The sequence below is a fragment of the Fundulus heteroclitus genome, chromosome 22 (assembly GCF_011125445.2).
Source record: "Fundulus heteroclitus isolate FHET01 chromosome 22, MU-UCD_Fhet_4.1, whole genome shotgun sequence".
NCBI classification, from domain to species: domain Eukaryota; kingdom Metazoa; phylum Chordata; class Actinopteri; order Cyprinodontiformes; family Fundulidae; genus Fundulus; species Fundulus heteroclitus.
Genome location: NC_046382.1, coordinates 403,280 through 416,813, shown reverse-complemented (window position 1 = coordinate 416,813; position 13,534 = coordinate 403,280). Strand labels below are relative to the sequence as shown.

Sequence of the window (13,534 nt, the reverse complement as noted above, 5' to 3'; positions counted from 1 at the left end):
CATGATGAACTGGTTGAACTAGCACAGGTGACAATACGGCGATCTGATTGCCTGAGCAGCAAAACTCGAATTACGTGACCTCTTGGACCAATCCGATCCAGTTTGCCTGGATTTCTTGTTTGCTGTAACTTTTTAATGTGCAAGTGAAAACTTGTGAAAATTAATTATTAATATCAATAACATTCACTCTTAATGGCGTACCGCGCACGTGACGTCACCATCTCAAGAGCAACGCCTCTTGCCGCTTTGGTAGGGCAAACAGGCAGAGAGCGCCCGTAGCCACCAGCCATTACACGCGCAACAGAAACAGCGATATGACCGACTTTATAGCCGTTAAACTTTCCCAAGACGATGTCCCAGGCGCACGGTTTACTGGTCGAACTGTCGAAGAACACACCAACCTTCAGCTCAAACGATGGCTTGAGTGTCGAGGGCTTAAAAAGACCGGAAAACAGGCCGAGTTGATCTAACGGTAAGTCGTTGTTTTTTTTTCCCTGCTCGGCATTCATGGCGTCGTCTGCCGTTTTTTTTTTCTGTTTGTAATCACCGTCCAGGAATCGGTATATGTTGCCAATAAGTAGCTACAAAACAACTGTTTACATCTCAGCTGCCATGATAGCCTATATGCTATCATGGTAGCAGGCGCTCGGTTGACAAAGGTAAATGGTATTCAAAAAACTCTTACCTGTTCACTACTTGATGTCGCTGGAATTGGGTCAGGATGTTCTTCGGTTGGGCCCTTTCCTCCAACAAAATGCTTGCTACATATGTATGTGAATTTGGTAACCTTTTCCGGGTTGAACTGTTGTGTAGGCTGACCGCACCGGTGTACCCAGCGCACACATTTCTCCTTGGCAGTCTTGAAGAAAACATCCTTCATATGCGGCCGATCAGCCTACCTGGAGTTGCTGTTGCACGTTCCATAGCAACAATGTTTAAAAACCATGGTCTTAGACTTGGAAAAAGCAGTCGTTTTACGAGTAAAACCAAGGGTAATGCACAGCTCTTTTACAGCGAAACAGCGGAGGACAGAGCAAGCTTGCCCTACCGCGTACCACGTGATATGACGTCTCGTGACATCACGTTCTAAAAATAGCTCGCTTGCGGTACGCCATTCTCCCTCGGTCTAGAAAGCAAAGCTTGTGAATGTCTATCATTAAAATTAAGGATTAAGGTAAGAGTCATCCAGTGTCTTACTACTTGGAAGGAACTTGGAAGGAATAACTGCATGGAGTGGGAGTCAATCTTGGTGGGATAAACCTGGGAAGGATGGATGGATAGTGGTATAAGAAATTATTTGATACCAGGTTTTTCTGCGTGTCTCAGACTGAGTGGCTGTAACCTCTCAGAGAGAAGCTGTCGAGCTCTGTCCTCAGTTCTCAGCTCCCAGTCCTCCAGTCTCAGAGAACTGGACCTGAGTAACAACAACCTGCAGGATTCAGGAGTGAAGCTTCTCTCTGCTGGACTGGAGAGTCCAAACTGCAGACTGGAAACTCTCAGGTACAAAGTTCTGAATCCTGTTAAAACCAAATTTCTGTCCATTACCTGCTATCAAAGATTATCTAAATGTTATTTCATTGATAGGTTTGTTAACTTTTGTGGTCCTACCTATATTCTCTATGAATAAAAAACAATCGCTTTATTCTTTGTCTCAGCATTTTTTTGAAATGAGAATAAAGCTGTCTAAATACCAGAACTATGGTTCTACTGGGACCAACAGTTAATCTTTGGTGTATTGGGTCCAGTTTGAAGAAAGTTTAAAGCCACCCTCTTCTGCAGAGTCTGTGTCACTTTGCAGAGTTTCCTTCCCAGTTGACCTCTAGTTAGGATTCATGTGTTTACATGTGTCATATGTTACTTTTTACTACCTACAGAACAAAATCCAGGTTGATTGATATTTCACCTGCTGATCAATAGTTTGTTAGGTTTATCCCCACTGAAAATTAGCAGTTCAGAATTAGGGCTCTACCTCAACTTTCTCATGTTCTCATTATGTGTTGAATTGTGTGTCTGCAGCTTGTCAGGCTGTCTCATCTCAGAGGAAAGCTGTGCTTCTCTGGCTTCAGCTCTGACCTCCATCCCCTCCCATCTGAAAGAGTTGGACCTGAGCTACAATCATCCAGGAGACTCAGGAGTGACGCTGCTTTCGGCTGAAATGAAGAGTCAACACTGGAGACAGGAAGCTCTCAGGTATTGAGGAACCGGCTGTATGTGGAGAGAAGGTCTGATAGAGGAGGAAGAGGGAGAAACGTCTCCTCTGTCCTTTAGTCAGTTTGACAGAAAACAAAACCACGGCCCCCAACAGTTTTTAAAAAATCGTTAAAAGATTAGATCCAACCACTTTTAAAATAAATCTGTTGAAGCAACATGTTTTGGGCTAGCACATATCTGTATGCTGCTAAAAAGATTTTTCAATTGATTAAAACACACTGGGTTAAACCGACTAAAGGCAGCAGAACTGATGGCTATTAGACAGATCCTAATAGAGATCAGTAAACATTGGTTTTCTATCTTGTCGAACAAAAGCTGCCAGTCCAGAAAGGGGTCAAACATATTAGACTTAGACTTAGACAACTTTATTTGTCATTTTGTATGCACATAGTGCGTACAGAACGAAATTTTGTTGCATACAGCTTATAAAATTGCAGAACAATTGAATTTACAGTATGAGGTGCAGCAGTGATTTAAAAGTAAGCAATTTAAATGTAGACAATGCAAGAGAAGTCACATTGTACAGGTGAGTATTTTTTAAACTATTTCTATGTGCAGAAATTGATTATGCAAGGGCATTAATGCAAGAATACAGCTTGTAATTTACCGTAGATTTAAAATACAGTATAAGGTGCAGCACTGATTTAAAAGTAAAACAATTGAAATGTAAACAATGCAGGAGAAAGTCATAGTGTACAGGTAAATATTTAAAAAAACATTTGTATGTACAGAATTTAAAACTAAGAGTTTGGCAGCATTTGTACTGCTAGATGGAGATGCAATGATGCGAGATGTGCAATATACGAATGTTGTGCAGAGTTTATGGGTTATGACTCTATTTACACAGATCACACTGACCAGGGTAATGTGCTGCTTGTCCCACTTCCATCAGGAAAAAAATTCTGGTAGATGAGACTAATGCTAACAGACTTAGAAACAACTTTTGTCCAAGCAACTATCACCAACTGCTAAAAATCGAACATGTTTACAAACATGTTTACAAACATGCTACTTAAACTTTTCAGGGAGTGTTTGGACATCCATGCAAACTACACATTTCTTTATCTTGAACATTTCAACTAATTCAAATAGTTTGATTTCTGCTAATGACCATTAACACATTTCATATTTTACATTTTTCAGTAAACTAACTTCTATCTTTAATAATAATAATAATAATAATTATAATAATGATAATAATAATAATACATTTGTAATGCACTTATCATTCCAAGGAATCTCAGTGCTACAATTAAAACAAAAGAATGAGTAAAATTATCAATTAAAAGCTTTCCTATTAATAATATTACTAAGGACTTGAAGTAGACCCAGAAGCAGAAGAAGAGCCTCCATCTAGGGCTGCATAATTAATCACATTTGGAATACAGTCGCAATTATAAATAACATCATTCCTAAATCGTTGAGGTCAGCAATTTTTGGCTATGTAGCAACTAATGTAAAAGACAAGTCCTTTAGGTGTTGGTAATATGACTTAGACTTAGACTTAGACAACTTTATTTGTCATTTTGAAAGCACAAAGTGCGTACAGAACAAAATTTCGTTTGGATACACAGTAAATTTTATGATAGGGTGCAGCAGTGATTTATGTTGTAAACAATGTAAGCAATGCTGGGGAAATAGACAGTGTGCGATTCACAGTGTACAGGTGAGTATTTTTAAAACCGTGGAATATACGAATGTGGTACAGAGTCCATTTTGTGGCTTCAGCAGTTCAGCAGTCTGAAACATATGTGCAAATGTGTGAATGTGCAGATATACGAATGTGATACAGTGTCCATTTTGTGGCTTCAGCAGTTCACAGTCCATTAAGTGGCTTCAGCAGTTCAGCAGTCTGATGGCATATGTGCAAATGTGCAATATGTGAATGTGGTACAGAGTCCCTTTTGTGGCTTCGGCAGTAAGAGTCCATTTTGTGGTTTCAGCAGTTCTAGCAGTTCAACAGTCTGATGGCAACAAGGAAAAAGCTTTTGCAGAACCTGGTGGACCTGCAGCGGGTGCTGTGGAACCTCTTCCCAGAGGGCAGCAGGGAGAACAGTCCATGGTGGGGGTGTGAGGGGTCCCCGATGATGTTACGGGCTCGGGACACATAGCACTGAGATGAGATGTCCTTGATGGAGAGAAGAGGAGCCCCAATGATCCCTTCTGCTGTCCTCACCACTCTCCTCACGTTCTTTCAGTCGGAGGCACTGCAGCCTCCACACCACACAGAGAGACAGCTGGTCAGAATGCTCTCTATGGTGCTTCTGTAGAAGGTCGTGAGGATGGGCGGGGGTAGGTGGGTTCTCCTCATCCTCCGCAGGAAGTACAGTTGTTTCTGTGCCCTCTTCACCAGTGACATGGTGTTCTCAGACCAGGTGAGGTTGTCTGTGATGTGCACCCCCAGGAACTTGGTGCTGGTGACCACCTCCACAGCTGAGCTGTTGATGAGCAGTGGAGCGTGGTGGGGCCGGTTCTTCCTGAAGTCGACGATGATCTCCTTCGTCTTCTCCACGTTCAGGATCAGGTTCTTGTCTCTGCACCAGCCCACCAGCTGCTCCACCTCCTCTCTGTAGTCCTGGTCGTTGTCATCTCTGATCAGGCCCACCACCAATGTGTTGTCTGCAAACTTCACAATGTGATTGGTGGTGAACCTGGGGACGCAGTCGTGCGTCATCAGGGTGAACAGCAGGGGGCTCAGGCCACAGCCCTGAGGGGAGCACATGCTGAGGGTGATGACATCAGAGGTTTTCTGTCCGACCCGGACTGACTGAGGTCTGTTGGTGAGGAAGTCTAGCAGCCAGTTGAAGGGGTGTGCTGAAGCCCAGATGCTCCAGTTTTCCCACCAGATGTTGTGGGATCATGGTGTTAAACGCTGAACTGAAGTCAAGGAACAGCAGCCGCACGTGCGTGTTCTTCTCCTTCAGGTGTGCTAGGCTCAGGTGAAGAGCAGAGGAGATGGCGTCCTCAGTGGAGCGGTTTCGTCGGTAGGCAAACTGGATCGGATCGAGTTGGAGGAAGACTGGAGACGATGTGTTCTTTCACCAGCTTTTCAAAGTACTTCATCATGATGGGAATCAGTGCAACAGGCCGGTAGTCATTGAAACAGGTGACTTGAGGTTTCTTTGGCACTGGAATGATGGAGGCAGACTTAAAGCATGCAAGCACTGTGGCCTGGTCCAGTGAGGTGTTAAACATGTCTGTGAGGACACCAGCCAGCTGACCTGCACACTCTTTGAGCACCTGCCCAGGTATGTTGTCGGGACCTGGGGCCCTCCGCGGGTTGACTCTTCTCAAAGTCTTCCACACGTCGGTAGTGTCAAGGCGGAGGACCTGCTCTTCCTGATGGGGGACAGCTTTCACTGCTGGAGTGCTATTTAGTGCCTCAAACCTCCCAAAGAAGTTATTTAGTCCATTGAGGAAGTCAGCATCAACTTCACCCACCGGGGGGAGGGCGTGTTGTATTCAGTGATCGCCTGTATGCCTTTCCACATGCTCCTGGTGTCGCTGCCATCATGGAAAAGCTCCTGGATTTTCTTATCGTGGTTCCGCTTTGCTAGCTTGATGGCAAGGTTCAAGTTGGCTCTCGCTGTCCTCAGAGCCTCCTTGTCACCAGACTTGAAGGCTGAGTTCCGTGCTTTTAGCACATGGCCGACCTCCTCAGTAATCCAGGTTCGTTGGTTGGCTCTGGTGATGATGGTCTTTGTGGTGCTGACGTCCTCAATGCATTTGTTGATGTAGGCTGACACAGTCATGGCGTACTCATCAATGTCGATCTTGTCCTCACATGTTGCTGCAGCTCAAAACAATCCTGGAGCACCTCCATTGCTCCTTCGGTCCACACCCTCACCTGCTTCACTGTAGGTTTGGCTCTGATCAGCAGGGGCCTGTATGCTGGGAATAGCATCACAGAGAGATGAGCCTAGGTGGGCGCGGGGGCTACCTTGAATGCGCCTTTAATATTTGTGTAAACCAAGTCTAGAGTGTTTTCTCCCTGAGTTGCAAAATCTACATGTTGGTAGAAATGAGGGAGAACAGTTTTCATATTTGCCTGGTTAAAATCCCCAGCAATAATGAAAACGACCTCCGTGTATGCAGATTGCAGCTCTGAGATGGTCCGGTAGAGAACGCTCATAGCCTCTTTTGTGTTTGCGCTGGGAGGGACATAGACCGCTGTGATAACAACCGCAGTGAACTCTCTGGGCAAATAAAAGGGTCTGCAGCTAATAGTTAGCATCTCGATGTCCGGAGAGCAAAAACTTGTTATTATTCTAGCATTTTTACACCAGGAGTTATTGATGTAAGTGCACAGTCCTCCTTGGGACTTACAGCTGAGTTCTCTGTTCTTGTTGGTGCGAAAGGTGGCTAGTCCCTCCAGGCTAACGGCGTGGTCTGGGATTTCTGGTGTGAGCCATGTTTCGGTCAGGATGAGGGCACAGCAGTCTCTAAACTCCCTCTTTGCAGAAAGTTGTAGTTGTAGGTGGTCCATTTTGTTGTCTAGTGAGCGGACGTTTGACAGCAGGATGGAAGGAAGCGGCGATCTGAATGGGTTAGCCTTCAGCCTGGCTGCTAAACCCCCGCGGCACCCGCGTTTCTCCGGCTGGCTACAACGCTTACATTTGGCCCTTCTTCGGCGTGAAGTGTTTGGCGAGTCCGCTGCTTCGTAGGCCCTCTGGGACTTGTTCTCGGAGTATCCCATGGCCGCGCAAACAGTCCATCGTAGTGGTGGTTATAAGTCCAAAAACACTGCATGGTCGTAGTTCCAGCAGGTGTTGGCGATCGTGTACCAAACGGCTGGGTGGATGAGTAATTTCTAGCGCGTTTGGCGGCATTTTTTTATTAAAAAATGTTCCCCAGAGGTCGAAGTGTATGCTCTTAGCCGCCGCCTGGAAGCGCAGCCGGAAGTAGCTGTTGAAAATAGGTTTCCACATGGAAGACGAGGCCTCCACATGGAAGACGAGGGAGTTGCAGCAGTGAGAAAATCTAATTTTATTATTTGTTTTAGGGTTTCTATATTTATACTTTTTTTTTTTTACCAGAAACCTTCAGGATTCTCACCATAGCATTACGTACCGATCAGACTTTTTAATACATAGACTTGTTTGTTGATTGCACTTTATGTACAACAAGGATTGATGTCCAACTAATAAAACTATTCTATTGAATCAGAATCAGAAATACTTTAATAATCCCAGAGGGAAATTACTGTTGTTACATGCTCCAGATATACACACATTTTATATATATATATTTAACATTCCACAGAAGGTAATATGATATATATATATATATACACATACATACATACATACATACATACATACATGTATATATATACATATATACATACATGTTCATATATATACATATGTATAACTATAAATCCAAGTAAAGTGATAGTGACTTGTGCAATAATAATAATAATAATAATAATAATAATAATAATAATAATAATAATAATAATATACTGACTAATAAAAACAGGGATATTTCTTGTTATAAATAGTTCTTTATCTACAGGGCATTTTTGTTGCTTGTGGTTAATCCAGGGAAAAGTCAAAATTAAATCGCAATTATTGTTGAAAGATATTGCTTTTTTGATTTTTGGCTAAACTGTACAGCCCACCATCCTGCAAAATCAGTAAGGATGTAGCGACAGTTTCTGAATGGAGACAGACCTATCTGTAGCCTATTGTTTGTGATAAATTGTGCTACAGGACCATTCATGTTCATGCCGGACAGCCAATTTACAGATGTAAGATTCTCATTCATCCAGGCTATGATCAGTTAAAAAAATAAAACAACTAGACTTCTATTCAGAAGCTGAATACTTTTTGATCCCCATCCAGAAAGATTTCTCAATTCACAATTTCTGGAGTAGTGTGGAGTTCCAAGCTTTATAGACCTTCCGGCGAGGCCTGGTTAGACCTTAAATTTACATTTAGATTCACCTGGAACTGGTCACGGCCTTTCAATGGAGAGTTGCTAGGCTCATAGTTTTACTGGCTCACAGGAGGAATGTGTTCGCATGAATGGAGATGTAAAATGGGGTGAAACTCAGCAGGAATCCAGCCTATTGGTGTGTTGTAAGTTTTTGAATGTTGAAACTTGAGCCCTCCTCTGTTTAAAGTTGGAAAGAGATGGAAGCGTTTCTGCTTTAATCTTTGTTATTGTTATGCGTGAGAAATGCGATGTGTTGCATGTGAGCATGTAAAGTAAGTGAAAATTATGTGTCAAATGGTCATTGCGTTAGAGTTGAGAGCTCTGGTCATGTAAATGATGTAAATGATTTGCCTGTAATAAAAGACCATCTTCAAGTAGAATTGTAATTTATTCAAGAACCCAGAACAGATAAAACACAACATGGTGACAGAAGATGAACTTGAGGATGAGTTATTCTTATGTGAGCTGCATTTTGGAGAGAGCTAACTAAGAAATGTACATCCAACAATTTGGAATGTCTCTGTGTGCAACCGGGAACACAACAAGTCGTAGGCATTGTTTAGATTTCGAAAATAAACTAACTAAAAGCACGCTCTAATTCACCCGTTTTGTAATGATAGAATGTGAGAACATTCCTGTTTCTGCCTACACGCGGGACCCGGAAGTAGCGCGGACGTCACGCGTGAACTACCCTATTGTGCCAGACCACTCCTCAGTCTTCTTTACTTCCCACATGGCACTCAGACTCTACAAGTCTGCCTGGAGACCTGGATAGGAGACAGTCTGCCTGCATAAGCTAGCAGGACATGGGGCCTCATTGGGCCCGATGCACAGGGGAAAAATCTCTCCTCGTCCGGACGACTCAACTAGGTTCGGAGATCTGTCGACTAGAATCAGAAGCTAAGTTTGCAGCCCAACTTCTTGGCTCCAAGCCACTGAAGTGAAGAATGCCAAAACCAGTCATTGTCTGGAAGCTGATTCCAGACGATGTGGAATGGCTGTAAGGTCAGCACAAGAACCACTTTCCCAAGCTGGGAGGAAAAAGGACTGAAATCGCCTGCTGCATGCTAGGGACTCGACTGCAACCGCATCAGAGAATACCTGCAGGACCTTGGAGCTGTCTATCTCGGCCACATTTTGGCTAGCTCATGGCCACATGTCTGCTGCTAAGCTGCTAGCCTGCCACTGAAAGAAGAATTTCCCTGGACCACTGCTCTTCATTGGATAGCCAAACTGAACCAAACATACACGTGGCACCAAAAGGTTTTGTAGGGAAAGTTAAAATTTGTACAATGCATTACATTGTGTTTTTAAACACATGGAGCTACCGAGTAGCCCCGCTACTATTTTGATACCATGTGATTGCCAATGTGATTTAAGTGTGTTTTTATGGTTATAACAAATGTTATCTCCACAAGGGTTTTATACACTGATGGGATATTGATGCTTGCGTTTTCCGGTGACATGATTATTTCTAAAATAAAGCTGAAGCTTTTAAAGTTAGTTTTTATTAAAACTGAACTGGTTTAAAAAAAACTGTCCAGCGAAAGCAGCAGTGTGAATGCTGTAAAACAGGAGACAAGCAGAGTAATGAAAAAAAATATCCATTGAGCAGAAATGGGGATCCAGACAGACAAATAGAGATGGAAAAGGAAAGACATCTGGTCGATGTGACACACAACATCCTCCAAAAAGAGTCCCAGCTTTTGGAAAAATCATAACAAATGTAACAAATACAATCACTACGCCCCTTGCTGTAAAAAATTGAGACCAGCAAAACAAGGTTCATGCTCTGGATGAGAGTGACTGTGGTGAATTCTGCATTGATAGTGTGACAAACAACAAAACAGAAGAGGAAGACTGGATAACGTGGAACGTTGGTGCCAGAATATTTCAGAATTCTTTATAAAACTCAGTAGGGAAACCATCTGGACCTGGAGCCTTTTTATTGAGCATGCTTTTTAAAGCTTCCTGAACTTCAACTATTGTATGCGGTGAGTCCAGGGTAATTCTTTGACTATCTGATAATTTAGGAAGTGTTTTTTTATCCAGAAATTGCTTGATGTAAAACACATTTGTTTAGGATTGCCTTTGACTGTTCTAGTTAAAGATAGATAGATAGATAGATAGATAGATAGATAGATAGATAGATAGATAGATAGATAGATAGATAGATAGATAGATAGATAGATAGATAGATAGATAGATAGATAGATAGATAGATAGATAAACTTTATTCCGGACTCATGGTCCAATAAATACATACATAAAAACATGAATAAATGGATAAGAAGGAGAAAAAAAAACAATACAAGTACCATTATCAATTAGATAGGTGCTTTAAGAAGGCAGGAATACCAGTGTCTCCACAACTTAGATTGGTATCGGATTGCACTACGTGTGGTGTCAGCAAGTGACAAGATAACATCATTGCCAGATGCATTTAACCTGCAGATAAACTTATACATTAACTTTCTTAAAACAGCTTGTAGGGTATTGACTCTTGCTGTAGGGTATTGACTCGCACTAGACCATCTTGGCCGTTTTAAACTGTTTTACTCTTTTTAATGTTCTTTTTTTTGTTTTCCTATAATTTAATCATGTACAGCACTTTGCATTGTCTCTGTACTGAATTGTGCTATATAAATAAATTTGCCTTGCCTTGCCTTGATGTCATTATTTGATGGATTTATTTCTGATGTGTAGAAAGATTTGTAGAAATCTCGGTGTATAAATAAAGTGTTGTTTATAATTCCCGGATCACGTAATGTATTACCAGTTGAGTCGGTGACTGCAAATATAGCCATTTATATTGCTCCCTCTCCTCTTTTTCTTTTACGTTTTGTCCCTTTTAGCTTCTTGTCTCATCTGTTTCTCTCCTTTTATCCTCTTCTGCCTTCTCGTTTGTGTATTCATTGAACATGAAATCATTCTAGCATATAATCAAATTAAGATTTTTACATATACCCTGACCGGCCACTTTTCTAGGTACACCTGTCCAACTACTTGTTAGCACAAATTACTATCAACTAATAACATGGCAGGCTCTTAATGTGTTTAGGCATGTACACATGAGTTCAAACTGCAGTTCAAACCGAGCATCAGAAAGGGGATTTAAGGGACTTTGAACGGTGCATGGTTGTTGGTACCAGGTAAGCTGGTCTGAGTATTTAAGAAATTCAGAGATTTTCGTGCATAACCATCACGAGGGTTTACAGAAAATGGTCGGAAAAAAAAGAGAATATCCAGTGAGCAGCAGTTGTGTGGGCGCAAATGCCTTGTTGATGCCAGATGTCAGAGGAGAATGGCCAGACATGTTTGAGCTGATAGAAAGGCAACACAAACGCAAAAATCATTACAACCAAGGCATGCAGAAGAGCGTCTCTGAATGCACAACATATTGGAGCTTGAGGCAGATGGGCTGTAGCAGCAGAAGACCACACCAGGTGCCACTGCTGTCAGCTCACCAAAATTGGTCAATAGAAAATTTGAAAACGTTGCCTGGTCTGACGTGTCTCGATTTCTGCTGCGACATTCGATGGGTCAGAATTTGGCGTCAACAGCATGAAAGCATGGATCGGTTCAGGTTGGTAGTGTAATGGTGTGGGGGTTATTTTCATAAAAACATCATTAACACATCAAACAGTCAATGGTTTTCAGACCAGTGCCAAACAATAAATTGTATCAGGTGAAAACATCTATACACATCAAATATGTTTGTCAATGCTCCTGTTATTATGGCCGAACGCCACTCTAAACACGGGGTTTTCAGTTGTGATTTGATGGCAGCAAGGCCTCAGTAAATCGTCTCCCCCTGGCGATTGTACTGAAACAACAATTTCCCTCTGGGATTATTAAAGTATTTCTGATTCTGATTTAAAGGAACGCAGTGTGTTGCCTGCTTTGCAGTTTTTTTTAAGTTTGTACTGGATTTGTGAAGCATAAGAACTAAATGCTGCTTCTCCTTGTTGGGTTGTGGTTCTGCAAAGTAGACCAGAACCAGAAGATCTGAGTGGTCTGGAGGGTTGATACACCAACAACAGCTCTGTGTAATGTGTTGTGGTGCCAAGTCGGTCAGTGATTTATAAACTAAAAGAAGTATTTTAAAGTCTATTCTCTAAGCTCCAGGGAGCCAGTGGATGTTTGCTGCTGAAAGAGACTGATGGTCTGACCCCCCTCCTCCTTTCAGGGTGGAGCCTGCTGGAGTCCGATGGTTGACACCAGGTCTGAGGAAATGTAAGTGTGTTTTTATTTGATTCATGACAACAAAGCAGCTCACATTCAACCATCTTCAGACTGTCCATTACTCATTCAGGAGTCATCATCAATAAATTATCAATAACTGCAGCTGGATTGTCTTTGTTCTTTCCATCAGATTCCTGTCAACTCACAATCGACACAAACACAGTGAGCAGAAACCTCAAACAGTCTGAAGACAACAGGAAGGTGACCTGGATGGAGAAGCCTAAGCGATATCCTGATCATCCAGACAGATTTGATGTTCCTCAGCTGCTGTGTAGAGATGATCTGACTGGTCGCTGTTACTGGGAGGTCAAGTGGAGTGGAGATGTTGAGATATCAGTGAGTTACAGAAGAATCAGGAGGAGAGGAGACATTAGAGACTGTTGGTTTGGACTGAATGATCACTCCTGGAGTCTGAGCTGCTCTGAAGCTCTTGGTTACTCTGTCTGTCACAATAACAGAGAAACATCCATCTCCTCCTCCTCCGTCTCCCACAGAGTAGCAGTGTATGTGGACTGTCCTGCTGGTATTCTGTCCTTCTACAGAGTCTCCTCTGACTCTCTGATCCACCTCCACACCTTCAACACCACATTCACTGAACCTCTGCATCCTGGATTTGGCTTTGGGTTCAGTTCTGGTTCCTCAGTGTTTCTTTGCTGATTGAGTCTAAAGAGTCTCCTCCTGTCAGAGAAAGCCTCTCTGTCAGGTCTAAGCACCTAGAACATCATACTACACAGGGAAAGAAAGACACAAAGACAATTAGTTTGGTTTCATTCTCTAGGAGAGTGGGAAGAGACCGTACAGTTACAATCTCCAACCCACTCTGCCGGTCCCAGCGTTCTCCTCGGTTTTATTAAGTTTGGGGCGTTTCCCTAGTTACATGACTGAGGCTGTTCTGAAGGGTGGGGAAACAGGTAGTTACAGCCTCAGTTGTCAACAAAGATACACAGCTGAGCAGTCACGTCCAGTCAGCACATAATCTTGTAGCTGAGTCTTCTTGTTTCAGGAAGGGAAGAAACAGAGTGTCTTCTGTTTCAGCTATCATGTGAGTAATATGATTATATCAGAAGCTCACATTACTACATCATAACATGATAAATTGGTTAATGAAGTATAAACATTAATCCCAACACTCTCCCTG

General features: G+C 42.5%; 1 non-coding gene across 1 annotated transcript; it reads left to right on the top strand.

Annotated features, from left to right (window-relative positions):
• Window positions 1-1,456: 1,456 nt before the first annotated feature.
• On the top strand, window positions 1,457-12,380 carry LOC105923596. The gene is made up of 3 exons (XR_004927616.1): window positions 1,457-1,500; window positions 2,017-2,190; window positions 12,341-12,380. It is a non-coding gene; the product is annotated as an uncharacterized LOC105923596 (transcript).
• Window positions 12,381-13,534: the final 1,154 nt, after the last annotated feature.